The 17968-nt window shown below is 39.3% G+C and overlaps 4 non-coding genes across 4 annotated transcripts; 2 read left to right on the plus strand and 2 right to left on the minus strand.

Moving 5' to 3' along the window:
* The first annotated feature begins 13438 nt into the window (after nucleotides 1–13438).
* Nucleotides 13439–13510, plus strand: Trnap-cgg (transfer RNA proline (anticodon CGG)). Its single transcript has one exon. It is a non-coding gene; the product is annotated as a tRNA-Pro (tRNA).
* A 692-nt stretch (nucleotides 13511–14202) lies between these two features.
* Trnae-uuc (transfer RNA glutamic acid (anticodon UUC)) lies at nucleotides 14203–14274 on the plus strand. Its single transcript has one exon. It is a non-coding gene; the product is annotated as a tRNA-Glu (tRNA).
* Nucleotides 14275–15278: 1004 nt separating this feature from the next.
* Nucleotides 15279–15349, minus strand: Trnag-gcc (transfer RNA glycine (anticodon GCC)). The gene has a single exon. It is a non-coding gene; the product is annotated as a tRNA-Gly (tRNA).
* A 992-nt stretch (nucleotides 15350–16341) lies between these two features.
* Nucleotides 16342–16414, minus strand: Trnar-acg (transfer RNA arginine (anticodon ACG)). The gene has a single exon. It is a non-coding gene; the product is annotated as a tRNA-Arg (tRNA).
* Between the last annotated feature and the right edge of the window lie 1554 nt (nucleotides 16415–17968).

The following is a 17968-nucleotide window of genomic DNA, read 5'->3' on the forward strand; positions in this document are numbered from 1 at the left end:
TTCTTAAGGGACCTTGGGGATATTTAGGCGATATTGGGGAGGGTAAGAGGAACTTAGGAATCATGGCCGTCCTTGGAAAATGATACCTTCAGGAAATCTAATCAACAAGTTGGATATTTTAGGAGAAGTTGGGGATTCTTAAGGAACATTGGGGATTTTTAGGAGATATTGGGGATTTTTAAGAGACATTGGGGATTTTTAGGCGATATTGGGAAGGGTAAAGGGAACTTAGGAATCATGGGGATCCTTGGGAAACGATACCTTTAAGGAATCTTATCAACAAGTTGGACATATTAGGAGAAGTTGGGGATTCTTAAGGGACCTTGGGGATATTTAGGCGATATTGGGGAGGGTAAGAGGAACTTAGGAATCATGGCCGTCCTTGGAAAATGATACCTTCAGGAAATCTAATCAACAAGTTGGATATTTTAGGAGAAGTTGGGGATTTTTAAAGAACATTGGGGATTTTTAGGAGATATTGGGTAGGGTAAAGGGAACTTAGGAATCATGGCGGTCCTCGGGAAACGATACCTTTGGGGAATCTAATCAACAAGTTGGACATTTTAGGAGAAATCGGGGATTCTTAAGGGACATTGGGGATTTTCAGGAGATATTGGGGAGGGTAAAGCGAACTTAGGAATCATGGGGGTCCTTGGGAAAAGATTCCTTTGGGGAATCTAATCAACAAGTTGGACATTTTAGGAGAAGTTGGGGATTTTTAAGGAACATTGGGGATTTTTTGGCGATATTGGGGAGGGTAAAGGAAACTTAGGAATCATGGGGGTCCTTGGGAAATGATACCTTTGGGGAATCTAATCAACAAGTTGGCCATTTTAGAAGATATTGGGGATTCTTAAGGAACATTGGGGGTTATTACGAGATATTGGGTAGGGTAAAGGGAACTTAGGAATCATGGCTGTCCTCGGGAAATGATACCTTTGGGGAATCTAATCGACAAGTCGGACATTTTAGGAGAAGTTAGGGAATTCTTAAGGAACATTGGGGATTTTTAGGAAATATTGGGCATTTTTAAGGAACATTGGGGATTTTCTAAGATCATTGGGGATTTTTAGGAGATATTGGGAAGGGGAAAAGGGAACTTAGGAATCATGGCGGTTGTTACCGCGACCACTGTGTGGTGTAGCAGTTAATACAGTGTGTGAAGCACCCGGCTCATCCCTACGCACCGATACACTTCGCACTGCTGGATTGTGGATAAATTTATTATGATGATACACACGCTGTGTCTGAAACAGCCTCGACAGTAGTCAATTAGCGCAGTTAGCGAGTACGTAGTAAGTGCTTTTTATACTAAAAGTACTCTGTAGTATAGAGACTAATTAGAATTGTAGCGCAAGTTAAATAGTTTATAGTTACACAGAAATGTAAGTAGATTATTTTTTTTTCTAAATGCTATTGAATTTATTGAAATATATTTGCAGCTTTAAAGCTGCCCAGTTGGTGACTACAGGAACTGTGTTTCTCTCTAACTTGCGCCAACAGCGGTCCTTGAGAAATGATACCTTTGGGGAATCTAATCGACAAGTCGGACATTTTAGGAGAAGTTGGGGATTCTTAAGGAACATTGGGGATTTTTAGGAGATATTGGGCATTTTTAAGGAACATTGGGGATTTTTAAGGACCATTGGGGATTTTCAGGAGATATTGGGGAGGGTAAAGGGAACTTAGGAATCATGGCGGTCCTCAGGAAATGATACCTTTGGGGAATCTAATCAACAAGTTGGCCATTTTAGGAGAAGTTGGGGATTCTTAAGGGACATTGGGGATGATGATTCCTATGTTTCCTTTACCTTCTCCAATATCTCCTAAAATTTCTCAATGTTTCTTAAAAAATCCCCTACTTCAGCTAAAAAGATAACTTGTTGCTTAGGTTCCCCGAAAGTATCATTTCCCATGCAGACCCCCATAATTCTCAAGTTCCCCTTACCCTCCCCAATATCTCCTTAAATCCCAATCGTTCATTAAAAAATCTCCGAAATCTTCTCAAGAGCACTTGACACTGAAGAAGTCTGTAAGTCACAGACGAAATAGGCCTATCTGTCCGAAGATAAGCACAGTAGTAGAATTAAAAGGAATTTGCTCGTCCTTTCTAGTTTTTCTTTAAAAGAGTTATTCATTTTTTATTTTCTTTTGCAAAAGTAAAGTATTAGTGAAGTGTTTTTAAATTAAACTAGAGTCTGAAGCCCCAAAATTCCTTAAAAAATCCCCTATATCTTCTAAAAAGCCCCAACATTCCTTAAAAATCCCCAATATCTCCTCAAAATTTCCAATGTTCTTGAAGCATCCCCAACTTCTCCTAAAATGTCCAACTAAATCTAACGAATCCCAAAGGTATCATTTCCCAAGGACCCCCATGATTCCTAAGTTCCGATTACCCTCCCCAATATCTCCTACAATTCCCAACGCTCCTTGAAAAGTTCCCAATATCTCCTAAAAATCCCCAACGTCATGAAAAACCTCCAATATCTCCTGAAAATCCCCAAAGTTTCTAAAAAATCTCCAATATCTCCTAAAAATCCCCAATGTTCCTTAAAAATCTTCAATGTTCCTTAAAAATCCCCAATATCTCCTAAAAATTCCCAATGTTCCTTGAGAATCCCCAACTTCTCCTAAAATGTCCAACTTGTTGATTAGATTCCCCAAAGGTATCATTTCTCAAGGACCCCCATGATTCCTAAGTTCCCATTACCCACCCCAATATCTCCTAAACATGACCAATTTCCCTTAAGAATCCCCAACTTCTCCTAAAATGGCCAACTTGTTGATTAGATTCCCCAAAGGTATCATTTCCCGAGGACCGCCATGATTCCTAAGTTTCCTTTACCCGCCCCAATATCTCCTAAAGATCCCTAATGTTCCTTAAAAATCCTTAAAATGGTCAACTTGTTGATTACATTCCTCAATATCGCCTAAAAATCCCCAAAATCGCCTAGAAATCCCCAATGTCCCATAAGAATCCCCAACTTCTCCTAAAATGTCCAACTTGTTGAATTGATTCCCCAAAGGTATCTCCCGTGGACCCCCATGATTCCTAAGTTCCCTTTACCCTCCCCAATATTGCCTAAAAATCCCCAATGTCCCTTAAGAATCCCCAATTTCTCCTAAAATGTCCAACTTTATGATTACATTCCCCAAAGGAATCGTTTCCCAAGGATCCCCATGATTCCTTAGTTCCCTTTACCCTACCCAATATCTCGTAAAAATCCCCAATGTTCCTTTTTTTTTTTTTTTTTTTTTTTATTTGTGAATTTTAACTTATGCTAATTCTTCACACCCCAATGTTCCTTAAAAATCCCCAATATCTCCTGAAATGTCCAACTTGTTAATTAGATTCCCCAAAGGTATCATTTCCCGAGGACCGCCATGATTCCTAAGTTCCCTTTACCCTACCCAATATCTCTTAAAAACCCCAATGTTCCTTAAAAATCCCCAATATCTCCTAAGATGGCCAACTTGTTGATTAGATTCCCCAAAGGTATCATTTCTCAAGGACCGCCATGATTCCTTATTTCACTTTACCCTACCCAATATCTCCTAAAAATCCCCAATGCTCCTAATGAATCCCCAACTTCTCCTAAAATATCCAACTTGTTGAATAGATTCCCCAAAGGTATCATTTCCCAAGGACCTCCATGATTTCTAAGTTCCCTTTACCCTCCCCAATATCTCCTAAAAATCCCCAGTGTTCCTTAAGAATCCCCAACTTCTCCTAAAATATCCAACTTGTTGATTAGATTCCCCAAAGGTATCATTTCTCAAGGACCGCCATGATTCCTTTGTTCGCTTTAACCTCCCCAATATCGCCTAAAAATTCCCAATGTCCCTTAAGAATCCCCAACTTCTCCTAAAATGTCCAACTTGTTAATTAGATTCCCCAAAGGTATCATTTCTCAAGGACCGCCATGATTCCTTTGTTCCCTTTAACCTCCCCAATATCTCCTAAAAATCCCCAATGTTCCTTAAGAATCCCCAACTTCTCCTAAAATATCCAACTTGTTGATTAGATTCCCCAAAGGTATCATTTCTCATGGACCGCCATGATTCCTTTGTTCCCTTTAACCTCCCCAATATCGCCTAAAAATCCCCAATGTCCCTTAAGAATCCCCAATTTCTCTTAAAATGTCCGACTTGTCGATTAGATTCCCCAAAGGTATCATTTCCCAAGGACCCCCATAGTTCCTAAGTTTCCTTTACCCACCCCAATATCTCCTAAAAATCCCCAATGTTCCTTAAAAATCCCCAATATCGGCTGAAAATCCCCAATGCCAATTTAGAATCCCCAACTTCTCCTAAAATGTCCAACTTGTTGATTAGATTCCCCAAAGGTATCATTTCCCGAGAACCGCCATGGTTCTTAAGTTCCCTTCACCCTACCCAATATCTCGTAAAAATCCCCAATGTTCCTTAAAAATCCCCAATATCTCCTAAGATGGCCAACTTGTTGATTAGATTCCCCAGAGGTATCATTTCTCAAGGACCGCCATGATTCCTAAGTTCCCTTTACCCCTTCCCAATATCTCCCAAAAATCCCCAATGTTCCTTAAAAATGCCCAATATCTCCTAAAAATCCCCAATGTTCCTTAAAAATCCCCAATATCTCCTAAAAATCCCCAATGTCTCTTAAGAATCACCAACTTCTCCTAAAATGTCCAACTTGTTGATTAGATTCCCCAAAGGTATCATTTCCGAGGACCGCCATGATTCCTTAGTTGCCTTTACCCTACCTAATCTCTCGAAAAAATCCCCAATGTTCCTTAAAAATCCCCAATATCTCCTAAAATGGCCAACTTGTTGATTAGATTCCCCAAAGGTATCATTTCTCAAGGACCCCATGATTCCTAAGTTCTTTTTACCCTCCCCAATATCGCCTAAAAATCCCAAATGTTCCTTAAGAATCCCCAACTTCTCCTAAAATGTCCGACTTTTCGATTAGATTCCCCAAAGGTATCATTTCCCACAAACCCACATGGTTTCTAAGTTCCCTTTACCCGCCCCAATATCTCCTAAAAATCCCCAATGTTCCTTAAAAATCCCCAGTATCTCCTAAAATCCCCAATGTCCATTAAGAATCCCCAACTTCTCCAAAAATGTCCGACTTGTCGATTAGATTCCCCAAAGGTATCATTTCCCAAGAACCGCCAAAGGTATCATTTCTTAAGGACCGCCATGATTCCTTTGTTCCCTTTACCCGCCCCAATCTCTCTCTTCTCTCTTCTTGGCGTAACGTCCTCACAGGGACAAAGCCTGCTTCTCATCTTAGTGTTCAATGAGCATTTCCACAGTTTTTAACTGAGAGCTTCCTCTGTCAATGACCATTTTGCATGTGTATAATCGTGTGGCAGGCACGAAGATACTCTATGCCCAAGGAAGTCAAGGAAATTTCCTTTACGAAAAGATCCTGGACCGACCGGGAATCGAACCCGTCACCCTCAGCATGGTCATGCTGAATACCCGTGCGTTTACCGCCTCAGCTATATTGGCCCCCTATCGCCTAAAAATCCCCAATGTCCCTTAAGAATCCCCAACTTCTCCTAAAATGTCCAACTTGTTAGATTCCCCAAAGGTATCATTTCTCAAGGACCGCCATGATTCCTTTGTTCCCTTTAACCTCCCCAATATCTCCTAAAAATCCCCAATGTTCCTTAAGAATCCCCAACTTCTCTTAAAATGTCCGACTTGTCGATTAGATTCCCCAAAGGTATCATTTCCCAAGGACCCCCATGGTTCCTAAGTTTCCTTTACCCGCCCCAATATCTCCTAAAAATCCCCAATGTTCCTTAAAAATCCCCAATATCGCCTGAAAATCCCCAATGTCCATTAAGAATCCCCAACTTCTCCTAAAATGTCCAACTTGTTGATTAGATTCCCCAAAGGTATTATTTCTGAGGACCGCCATGATTCCTAAGTTGCCTTTACCCTACCCAATCTCTCGAAAAAATCCCCAATGTTCTTTAAAAATCCCCAATACCTCCTAAAATGGCCAACTTGTTGATTAGATTCCCCAAAGGTATCATTTCTCAAGGACCCCATGATTCCTAAGTTCTCTTTACCCTCCCCAAGATCGCCTAGAAATCCCCAATGTCCCTTAAGAATCCCCAACTTCTCCTAAGAGGACCCGCATGATTCCTAAGTTCCCTTTTCCCCTTCCCAATATCTCCTAAAATCCTCAATATTCCTTAAAAATCCCCAATGTTCCTTAAAGATCCCCAATATCTCCTAAAAATCCCCAATGTTCCTTAAGAATCCCCAACTTCTCCTAAAATATCCAACTTGTTGATTAGATTCCCCAAAGCTATCGTTTCCCAAGGACCGCCATGATTCCTTTGTTCCTTTTAACCTCCCCAATATCGCCTAAAAATTCCCAATGTCCCTTAAAAATCCCCAACTTCTCCTAAAATGTCCAACTTGTTAATTAGATTCCCCAAAGGTATCATTTCCCAAGGACCGCCATTAGGGTGGCTCAAGCTTGTATGGCAAAACCACATGCCAAAAAGTTAGATGGGCCCCCTTCTTATTTCATTCTATATGACGCCACGATGCTCTGGTCAAATTTTCAGCTAAATCCGTTAACATTAGGGCGGTGCTAAACTCGTTTGAAGTTTATATGGGAGTTTATATAGGAAAACATAGTTTTTTGCAGTTTTCTTCTGAGGGGTTCTAATTTCCCTTAAAACACGTAATCGATCCTGTAGAAATATAGTCAGGGATATGCCGAAAAACTTTGTCGAAGAGCGCAACGTGATCAGACACTTGCGAAAAAATCTATAGTCTAGATAGTACGGGCCCATTCAATGAGATTTTATTGCTATTGTTATTCCTTTACACGTTAAATGTTAAGCATTACTAGATGGTCTGCACGTAATATCTTTTTTTACAAGCTTCGGAAGACTTTGCAGTCTTCGACAAAGTTTTTCGGCACATGTAAGACTATAGTTCTATATATTCGGTTATGTGTTTTCAGTAAAAATAGTGCTAAAAACGATGTTTTCCCATATAAACTCCCATACAAACTTTAAATGAGTTTAGCACCGCCCTAATGCTAACGGATTTAGCTGAAAATTTGACCAGAGCATCGTGGCGTCATATAGAAAGAAATAAGAAGGGTGCCCATCGAACTTTTTGACATGTGGTATTTTGAGCCACGCTAACCGCCATGATTCCTTTGTTCCTTTTAACCTCCCCAATATCGCCTAAAAATCCCCAACTTCTCCTAAAATGTCCAACTTGTTAATTAGATTCCCCAAAGGTATCATTTCTCAAGGACCGCCATGATTCCTTTGTTCCCTTTAACCTCCCTAATATCTCCTAAAAATCCCCAATGTCCCCTAAGAATCCCCAACTTCTCCTAAAATGTCCAACTTGTTAGATTCCCCAAAGGTATCATTTCTCAAGGACCGCCATGATTCCTTTGTTCCCTTTAACCTCCCCAATATCTCCTAAAAATCCCCAATGTTCCTTAAGAATGCCCAACTTCTCTTAAAATGTCCGACTTGTCGATTAGATTCCCCAAATGTATCATTTCCCAAGGACCCCCATGGTTCCTAAGTTTCCCTTACCCGCCCCAATATCTCCTTAAAAATCCCCAATGTTCCATAAAAATCCCCAATATCGCCTGAAAATCCCCAATGTCCATTAAGAATCCCCAACTTCTCCTAAAATGTCCAACTTGTTGATTAGATTCCCCAAAGGTATCATTTCCGAGGACCGCCATGATTCCTTAGTTGCCTTAACCCTACCTAATCTCTCGAAAAAATCCCCAATATTCCTTAAAAATCCCCAATATCTCCTAAAATGGCCAACTTGTTGATTAGATTCCCCAAAGGTATCATTTCTCAAGGACCCCATGATTCCTAAGTTCCCTTTACCCCTTCCCAATATCTCCTAAAAATCCCCAATGTCTCTTAAGAATCACCAACTTCTCCTAAAATGTCCAACTTGTTGATTAGATTCCCCAAAGGTATCATTTCCGAGGACCGCCATGATTCCTTAGTTGCCTTAACCCTACCTAATCTCTCGAAAAAATCCCCAATATTCCTTAAAAATCCCCAATATCTCCTAAAATGGCCAACTTGTTGATTAGATTCCCCAAAGGTATCATTTCTCAAGGACCGCCATGATTCCTAAGTTCCCTTTACCCCTTCCCAATATCTCCTAAAAATCCCCAATGTCTCTTAAGAATCACCAACTTCTCCTAAAATGTCCAACTTGTTGATTAGATTCCCCAAAGGTATCATTTCCGAGGACCGCCATGATTCCTTAGTTGCCTTAACCCTACCTAATCTCTCGAAAAAATCCCCAATATTCCTTAAAAATCCCCAATATCTCCTAAAATGGCCAACTTGTTGATTAGATTCCCCAAAGGTATCATTTCTCAAGGACCCCATGATTCCTAAGTTCTTTTTACCCTCCCCAATATCGCCTAAAAATCCCCAATGTTCCTTAAGAATCCCCAACTTCTCCTAAAATATCCGACTTTTCGATTAGATTCCCCAAAGGTATCATTTCCCAAGGACCCACATGGTTTCTAAGTTCCCTTTACCCGCCCCAATATCTCCTAAAAATCCCCAATGTTCCTTAAAAATCCCCAGTATCTCCTTAAATCCCCAATGTCCATTAAGAATCCCCAACTTCTCCAAAAATGTCCGACTTGTCGATTAGATTCCCCAAAAGTATCATTTCTCAAGGACCGCCATGATTCCTAAGTTCCCTTTACCCCTTCCCAATATCTCCTAAAAATCCCCAATGTCTCTTAAGAATCACCAACTTCTCCTAAAATGTCCAACTTGTTGATTAGATTCCCCAAAGGTATCATTTCCGAGGACCGCCATGATTCCTAAGTTGCCTTTACCCTACCTAATCTCTCGAAAAAATCCCCAATATTCTTTAAAAATCCCCAATATCTCCTAAAATGGCCAACTTGTTGATTAGATTCCCCAAAGCTATCGTTTCCCAAGGACCGCCATGATTCCTTTGTTCCTTTTAACCTCCCCAATATCGCCTAAAAATTCCCAATGTCCCTTAAAAATCCCCAACTTCTCCTAAAATGTCCAACTTGTTGATTAGATTCCCCAAAGGTATCATTTCCCAAGGATCCCCCATGATTGGTTCCAAAGGAATTTATTGCTGTATGTTTTACAACTGAGCTGAGAAACAGGCTCTGTCCCAGTGGGAATGTTATGCAAGAAATAAGAAGAATCATTATCCTTGCACATCATACAAAAAAAAATGAAATGCATCAAATAAGTGCATGCTCTAAATTGCCGCACGCACAGACCCCCCCCCCCCCCCATCTGAACAGCACCGCAGCAGAGCTACGAGTGCGAAGGATTTAAATGGTTGCTCTTGTAAATACACTTTCGTCGGCGCTTTCCTTTCGCTCCGTCGAAAAACAAGTTAACTGCACGTCGCACTTAGTATGCGCAAATCCAAACTCCGCCTCGAATGATTCCACAGGCGGAGATGTGACGCGACAAATGTGCGAGCTCGTTTTCTGTATGCGATGACATCACCAGCAGCCAAGCCAGCAGCAGTAGTCGTCCTCATGCCGTGGAGCAACAGCACACGAACGCACGACGGATAGGGTGATGACCATTGTTTTGGCATGAAGTTAATGCAATTTGGAACGTTATTTTCAAAAACATTTTTTGGCTTAACTACAAAAGATAGAGTTTTGGTGTCAAAGAAACATTTTTAGGGAACAAGTTCGTGCATGTTTTGTAGAAGAACTTTTTTAACAAAAGCTTTATTTTCATATTTAAATCATCAAAAATGTCCAAAAAAGAGTCGATTTTTTCGACCAATTTTGCATTATTTTTCAATTTAAGGCCCTTTAAACTATTTTTACAAAGTTTACGTCCAAGAGGCTAAGAAAGTAGAAGTAATTAGCTTTCAATTCGTGCGCTGAGAAAGTTTGTACGATTGATAGTTTAGTAGATATAGGACTTCAAAGATAACCAAAAATTAAAAACTTAAAATGTGATTAACTCACTTAGCAGTGATTTCCGACCCTATGTTCCATGGGAACTTTTTCATGTCTCATCAAGACCTATCAGCCCTGAAAATATCCAAAACCCGGAACCAAACACCCTGTATATATATATATATATATATATATATATATATATATATATATATATATATATATATATATATATATATATATATATATATATATATATATATATATATATAATATAATAATATAGATATAGATAGATAGATACTTTTCCGACCTTGTTGACACCCTCTTTTCGCTTATGTTACGACCACAGATAAACAGACATAATACCAGAACAATTTTCATGAAAATTGATATACAGATATAACATGAGCATGAAAAGGACGATGTTGATCTTATCGGCATCGGTCGTAGGGCAGTGAAGTAAAGAAGGAGAGAGTGAGGGTTAGGCTTGATGATTAACTGTACTAAGACTACCATGGCAAATATTTGTCATTATGACAAACAGTCTAATGGCCCCTTAAGAACATGATTGCGGGTAAAGACAGAGACATGCAAATACTTGTGCAAATACCTTCCTCACCGACCGAGGTGCAGACTCTTTTGATCATGCAGTTATTCCATAGAAAAACGATAGTGTGTCTCCGAATATCGTAATATGTGCTTGGTGAATTTGTAGTTTATCTAAAATAATTAGATCCGTATTTTTTCATTTGGTTATTAGGGTGATCAATTTTATGATAGGGTGGTTCAAAAATCAAAATTTTACAAAATTATTTTTTTCTCAAATCACAACTTTTTGATTTTCTTGAATAATAACTTTTGTACGAGTTGAGTTAAAATTCTTTTTTGTTTGATACATTGTATGTTGCTTTCATAACAAAACGCACTGTCAACTTCCAGTCGGCATTTCTGAATCATCGCAACGAATCAACACCTCAGCTGCTGTTTGTGTTAGTGAAATCGGAGAAATGTCAGACTCCCGCCTGCTGATTGGCTGCAACGACTCTGGCGACGGTTTCATCTGCGACGGATTCGAATCGTCGCGTTCGATATGGGGGGAAACAGTCAATATAGCTTTGCAGTTTTCACGAAAAATACGTTGAAAAGCCCTATTTTTTTTATTTTCCGCCAAAAAATGCAAATAGATTATTTTTATCACGTTTTTATGGTCTCGGGACCAGAAGGGTACCCTGGTTCAATATTTTTATCAGAAAATTTAGGAAATTGGCGTAACAAATCAAAAAAAATCATAGATGTATGTTTTTTAGTTTTTAAGATATTGTTACCCTTCTTACACCCATAAGAAGGGTATAAATATCGCTCGAAAAACCGACTTTCGATCCGAGGCCCGGAGGGCCGTGTCTCATATACCAATGAACTCAGCTCGACGAACTGAGCAAATGTCTGTATGTGTGTGTATATGTGCGTTAAAAAAAGTCACGCACGTTTCTCAGCCGTCTGTCAACCGATTTGAGTTCTCTTGGAAGCAAATGAAAGCTACTACATCCTTGAACTTGAACTTTTTTTCGATTGGACGTTTGGTTACCGAGATATCTCTCGAAGAGTACTTATGAGTCATACATCTAAACTTTTTATGATTTTTGACCAAGTGTATCATAATTAATATTTTGGCGATAAAATTACTTTTTTTTTTCTTCGAAAAATCGTTTTATGAGTACATTTAGTGTACGAGAAAGGCAAAAAAAGAAATCGATCTACTAGTTCAAAAGTTATGATTTTTTGAATATATTTAGTTTTGAAAAATTTTGATTTTTGGACTACCCTATCATACAATTGGTCACTCTAATGACGAAATTTAAAAATACTAGTCTAATTATTTTCGATAAACTACAAACCCGCCAAGTATCACGATATTCGGAAACACACTATAAGGCAATCCATGAGACAGATGCGATCAGCTGATTTTTTATGTTTACCATGTATTTTTGACATCCGATGATCGGGGTGACAGTTAAACACAAAGAAATTTATTAAGCACCAACGACACTTGACGAAACTTTGTTAAGTTGTACTCACACTGTGTTACACTTTTGGCTGTCACCCCCATCGCGAAAAGTCGTCATGGATTGCCTTATATAGTATGGGATGGCTACATACATGTTAGATCTGTCAAATAACCTGAGAATTGTCAAATATTTTGGAGGTTCCGTTGTGTTATGGTCCACTGCACGAATTTTTGCTGGCCTGCTTACTCTCACACGAAATTTGATGTTTGAGCGGTGTCGGCACCTCTCAAACGTCAAATTTCGTGTGAGAGTAAGGCTGCGGCCAGAGTGGACGCGTCACGCGGCGCGACGCGGTGCGGCGCGTTTTTGACGCGGTTTCCAACGCGGCTTGATAGACAGAACGAACGCGTTCGTAAAGTAAACTGAAAAGTTTTCATAATTTCCGTCACCTTTGCACATGAGTACATGTTATCTGATGAAAAATTTCCAAGAGATATGTGATTATTGTGCTCAACCTAAAATAAAAAATAAATCATTTATCTAAATTTACCCTCAAATGCTATTTACTTCAGATGATTCAGAAGAGATATACATTTGGGACAATGGTGATTCCCTAACCTCAAATCTACCCGTCCTACAGGTACAAATTTTGAAATTTTATGAACAAGTGAGCTTGTAGTCAGAGTTACCACAGGGTTGTATACGTAAAAAATGGCGCCCCTTGGTTTATTTTTAAACAGCAAGGCAATGGAACAAGTTTGTTAACTCAAAAATAGTGTATTTTTATTTTGAAACTATTTTTTAAGCTTACACCCTAGTAGAGTACTTTGAGATAGTAAAATAAACGAGAGGGTATCAACCTTTTTTGTGCATGAAACATGGGTAGGGCTAATGTGAAAGCTCTGCTTGTAATGGGTGTAGAATGACTTGTAATGGGTGTAGTCTTTAGTCATAAATTTGAAGAAATTACTGATTTTGTTTCGCATAATAGGTGAAAAGTGAGGTTACGAGACGCCACCGTATAATAAATATGTGGTATTATTCATGTTAATATTTTTTATATTCACATTTGAATACATTTGAAAAACAATTTCGTAAAATTAACGTCATGGTTTGGTAAAAAAGGACGAAATCCACACAAAAATACAAAATTCTCCGCGCGAACCGCGTGACTTCCGCATCAAAAACAGTGCATGCACTGTTTTGTCGTGCGTCGCGCGGCTAAACGCTTTCCGCTTCGCATCGTTCCGCGCGCACTCTGGCATGTTATGATTGTTTTCCTTGTATTCCAATGAACGGAGTTCTGCCGCGCGTCGACGCGCGACCTGTCAAATGCCGCATTGCACCGCGCCGCGCCGCGTGACGCGTCCACTCTGGCCGGCACCTAAGCAGGCCAGCATAAATTCGTGCAGTGGACCATTAGGAATTCCTTCATACGATGATACGGAATTTTGTTCATGAAAATAATTGCAAATTCTACAGAAGAAGTGGCTCGTTGGTCTAGGGGTATGATTCTCGCTTCGGGTGCGAGAGGTCCCGGGTTCAATTCCCGGACGAGCCCATATTATATTTTGTAGAATAAGGCTTAAGATAAGCTTCGTTCATGAGGAGAGTATACTAGCTTCATTTGTCACATCGGAGTTTTCGCGATGTCAGACATTGAACTTGTTTCCATGACCGCGCACATACACAGCAAATTCTTCATTACACCAACGAACCTAACCTCAAAATGATTGACAATTTTCAGGTCATTTTGACAGATCTGTCAAAATGACCTGAAAATTGTCAGTCATTTTGAGGTTAGGTTTGTTGGTGTAATAAAGAATATATGCTGCACGGAAAAACGAAAGTACCCAAAAGTGAGTTCATTCCACCCAACTTCGAGGTTGCGTGCGGGAAGCCAATTTTGAGTTGCTGGAGTCGATGTTTAGGTAGGTAGTTTGCATTTAGGCGTATACGGCCAAAGTACCTAAAGTCAAGGTTCTTTTTACTCAACCGCCAGTTAAAATTACGCAACTTTCGGTACTATGCCACTTACTCAATTTTGGCTTCCCGCATCGAACTCTCAAAGTTGGGTTGTTTTGCTATTCACTCTCTGACAACAATAAAGAGAGCGAATGAAACAGGATGCAAAAAAGAACTCAAAAGTGAGTTTAAAAATACTCAAATTTGGGTTCTCTTGTTTTTCAGTGTGGAGTGTTTGCGTATTTTAAAAATGAATTCGTTTGCATGTTTATCTTTTAAACACAGGTCTCCCATATGGTCTAGTGGCTAGGATATCTGGCTTTCACCCAGAAGGCCCGGGTTCGATTCCCGGTATGGGAATATATTTTAGCCCACAGTATACACTCAAATTTATACAGAACTAACGACTACATGGCAAAAAACCGGTCGTCAGCTCCATCACATAATTCTTCATTACATCAACGAAGCTAGCCATGAAAATGTTTTTGACACTTCTCAGGTCATTTTGACAGACAACACACATGCACGAAAAAGACGGATCATACTCTACTTTATCTACTTTATCGATCTTCTTGCCGTCCTTTTCATGCTCATGTTACATCTGTCAAAATGACCTGAGATCTGTCAGTCATTTTGAGGTTAGGTTCGTTGGTGTAATAAAGAATTACCTGAGAAGTACATCAATCAACCTAGCCTTGAAAATGTTTGACAGTTCTCTGGTCACTTGACAAATCACATACAAGCAAGATAACGTAAAAAATTCTTCATTACACCAACAAAGCTAGCCATGAAAATGTTTGACACTTCTCAGGTCATTTTGACAGACCACACACATGCACGAAAAAGACGGAGCATATATTCTACTTTATCGATCTTGTTGTCGTCCTCTTCATGCTCATGATACATCTGTCAAAATGACCTGAGAATTGTCAGTCGTTTTGAGGTTAGGTTCATTGGTGCAATAAAGAATAGCTTCTTCTTTACCGACCTTGTTGCCATCCGCTTTTTGCTCATGTTACATCTGTCAAATGCCCTGAGAACTGTCATACATTTTTGAGTTTAGGTTTTGTGGTGTAATGAGGCAACCGTCATTTAAATTAGGAAACCTAACTAGCAACCATTTAGAGAGCAAATGATAACCGAAAATAATCCCTATAAGATTTCAAATATGTACTGCAGCAATTTGTAGCATAGATGGAAGCAATGAGCAAGGGCCAAATGCCAAATGTTTTTACAGTTTTACACAAGTTTTGTGTTTAATTTTGTTGCAGGATAAACATTTGTTATCTGTGGAATAATGAAGAATTATGAACATTATGAGGTTAGTTTTTGTGGTATGAGAATAACAGGCTGTAAAATATAGATGCATCGGCCGGGAATCGAACCCGGGCCGCCCGCGTGGCAGGCGAGCATTCTACCACTGAACCACCGATGCGTATGAAATAGAATTAGGTTGATTTAAGTATTGCTGAAAAAATATAAAAATATGAATAAATACATTTTTTATTAATTTGACATATCACACACATGTAAGATGAGGTAAAAAATATTTTCTTTTTTGTCGATCTTGTATCATGTTGTTGACTTTTTCTTGTCGTAAGGTGTCTCGAAACATTTTGTGGTTTGACTTGTTTATTTGTGTAATGAAGATATTTTACTAATTCATACAAAACTTAAAGGGTTCAAAAGTGAATAATCTTTATATGTATGTTGTTGTAGTATTTGATCAGAATTGCTCTCTGTCACTATCAATGGTTGGCGGTTTTGATAGGCTGACTGCGATCCAAGTCAGCGTGTGCTCTGTTGAGTCCCCGTCACTTCCTTTTTCCATCACAACTGGACTGATTGCGATGGCGGCTAGATATCACTGATAGGCTATCTTTAATATTCGTTTAGAAATCGAAATAAACACTTATTCTTTATTATACCAACGTACCTAACCTCAAAATGACTGACAATTCTCAGGTCATTTTGACAGATGTAACATGAGCATGAAAAGAACGGCAACAAGATCGATAAAGTAGAATATATGATCCGTCTTTTTCGGCCATGTGTGTAGTCTGTCAAAATGACCTGAGAATTGTCAAACACTTTCATGGCTAGCTTTGTTGGTGTAATGAAGAATTGTGATGAAATTTGAATATGTGGTACAGAATAACAAGTTTTGCATGTTAGTCATTAAAAATTTTGAGTATTGGCTTATGATTGTAGTTGCTATGATAGTAGTATGCTCTAGAGTGCGGATCAATATCAAGTCGTTGCCGGTCAGGTCACTAATCGCGTTTTGATATTGATCGGCTTACAGTGATAGTGACGACGGTGGTGCAAAATCAGTAGTCAAACTGACTTGACTGATGACTGATAATTCTGTATTTTATAAAGGTTGGATTTTCTTTCCGTATAATGAAAGGAATTCTAAAAATTTCACGATCCTGCCAGGAGTCGAACCTGGAATCTTCTGATCCGTAGTCAGACGCGTTATCCATTGCGCCACAGGACCCAGTTGGAGGGAGAATTAATTCTTCATTACACTAACAATGCTAGCCATGAAAATGTTTGACACTTCTAAGGTCATTTTGACAGACCATACACATGAACTAAAACGACGGATCACATATTCTACTTTATCGAAATTGTTGCCATGCTTTTCATGCTCATGTAACGTCTGTCAAAAAGACCTGAGAGTTGTCAGTCATTAAGAGGTTAGGTTCGTTGGTGTTATAATGAAATTCATTTAAGAACCGTTTCAAAACCTTACACCTTTTATTTTGGCTTTATTATGGTTCTAGGAACTTCTCCTAGTCTGTTTGACTAATAAATGTTGCATGGAATCATTGGCGTAAATAGGGGGTGGCCAGGGGGGGCCTGGCCCCCTCCAGAATAATCCATTTCGGAAAAAAATCACGCAATTCAGGCGAAAAGTATCTTTTCAGTATAAAAAATCTATATCGACATGGCCTTGGCCCCCCCTAGAGCTATGACCTAGTTACGCCAATGATGGAATGATAAAAAAAAAATAAGATTTTGCTTTACTCCCACTGTGTTCCACTGGTTGGCTGCTGAGCAGATTTATTGGAAATGTAAATCATCTCTCACTATGCATTCGCTCGATTATTCTGAGAATAAGATTGGAAGCAGCATGCTTACCTAGTGTGGAAGATTGCTCATTTCCAGGAGCCACCTCGCTTCGATCGAAAGTGAAGACCGCGCGTGCGTGTCCGTGCCCAGAGGTCCGTGCATATTCAAATTTATTGAGTTGATTGGAATTGGATCTGCAAGATGGACATTTCGACAAGAAGATTGGGTGTGTTTCTTGGAACTTATCAATACGGACTCGATTTCGACCGTTCATAATCTACGTTTAGTTGTTGGACTGGATTGTAATCCGATAGGGAAGTTGTTGTTGGTAATTGACTGCCTAAATCAAATTATTTTCGAATGAAAAGCCATGAAATTAAGAGACCGACCCCTATTTGGAAATACGTTATAAGCAACGCACCTCCACATCTGCTTATTTCTCCAACCCTTCCCATTTTCATCCAAGTATTTCTCCTTCGTACATACACAGAGCCTCATGAAAAATGCATCCACCAATCAGCGTCCAGATTCATATTGCAATGGAAACCTTTCAATGCAAAATTGCATAATGCGTTGCACCACATAGGTGAGATTGAAGGCATAAAAGCGCTTCCGTATGAAATTTCGATTTAATAGAAAATCCTTTTCTACTCCACGAAACCTAATACATCATTACACCAACAAAGCTAGCCATGAAAATGTTTGACACTTCACAGGTGATTTTAATAGACCTCACAAATGCACGAAAAAGACGGATCATATGTTCTACATTATCTATCTTGTTGTAGTCCTTTTCATGCTCATGTTCCATCTGTCAAAATGACCTGAGAATTGTTAGTCATTTTGAGGTTGGGTTCGTTGGTGTTATAAAAAATCTCAACATGTTTGACAGTTCTCAGGTCATTTGATAGATCACACACAAGCAAAATAAAGACAAAAATATCTCGTGTTACATCTGTCAAGTGACCTGTGAACT

Source organism: Aedes albopictus, chromosome 3 (genome assembly GCF_035046485.1).
Source record: "Aedes albopictus strain Foshan chromosome 3, AalbF5, whole genome shotgun sequence".
Taxonomy (NCBI): Eukaryota; Metazoa; Arthropoda; class Insecta; order Diptera; family Culicidae; genus Aedes; species Aedes albopictus.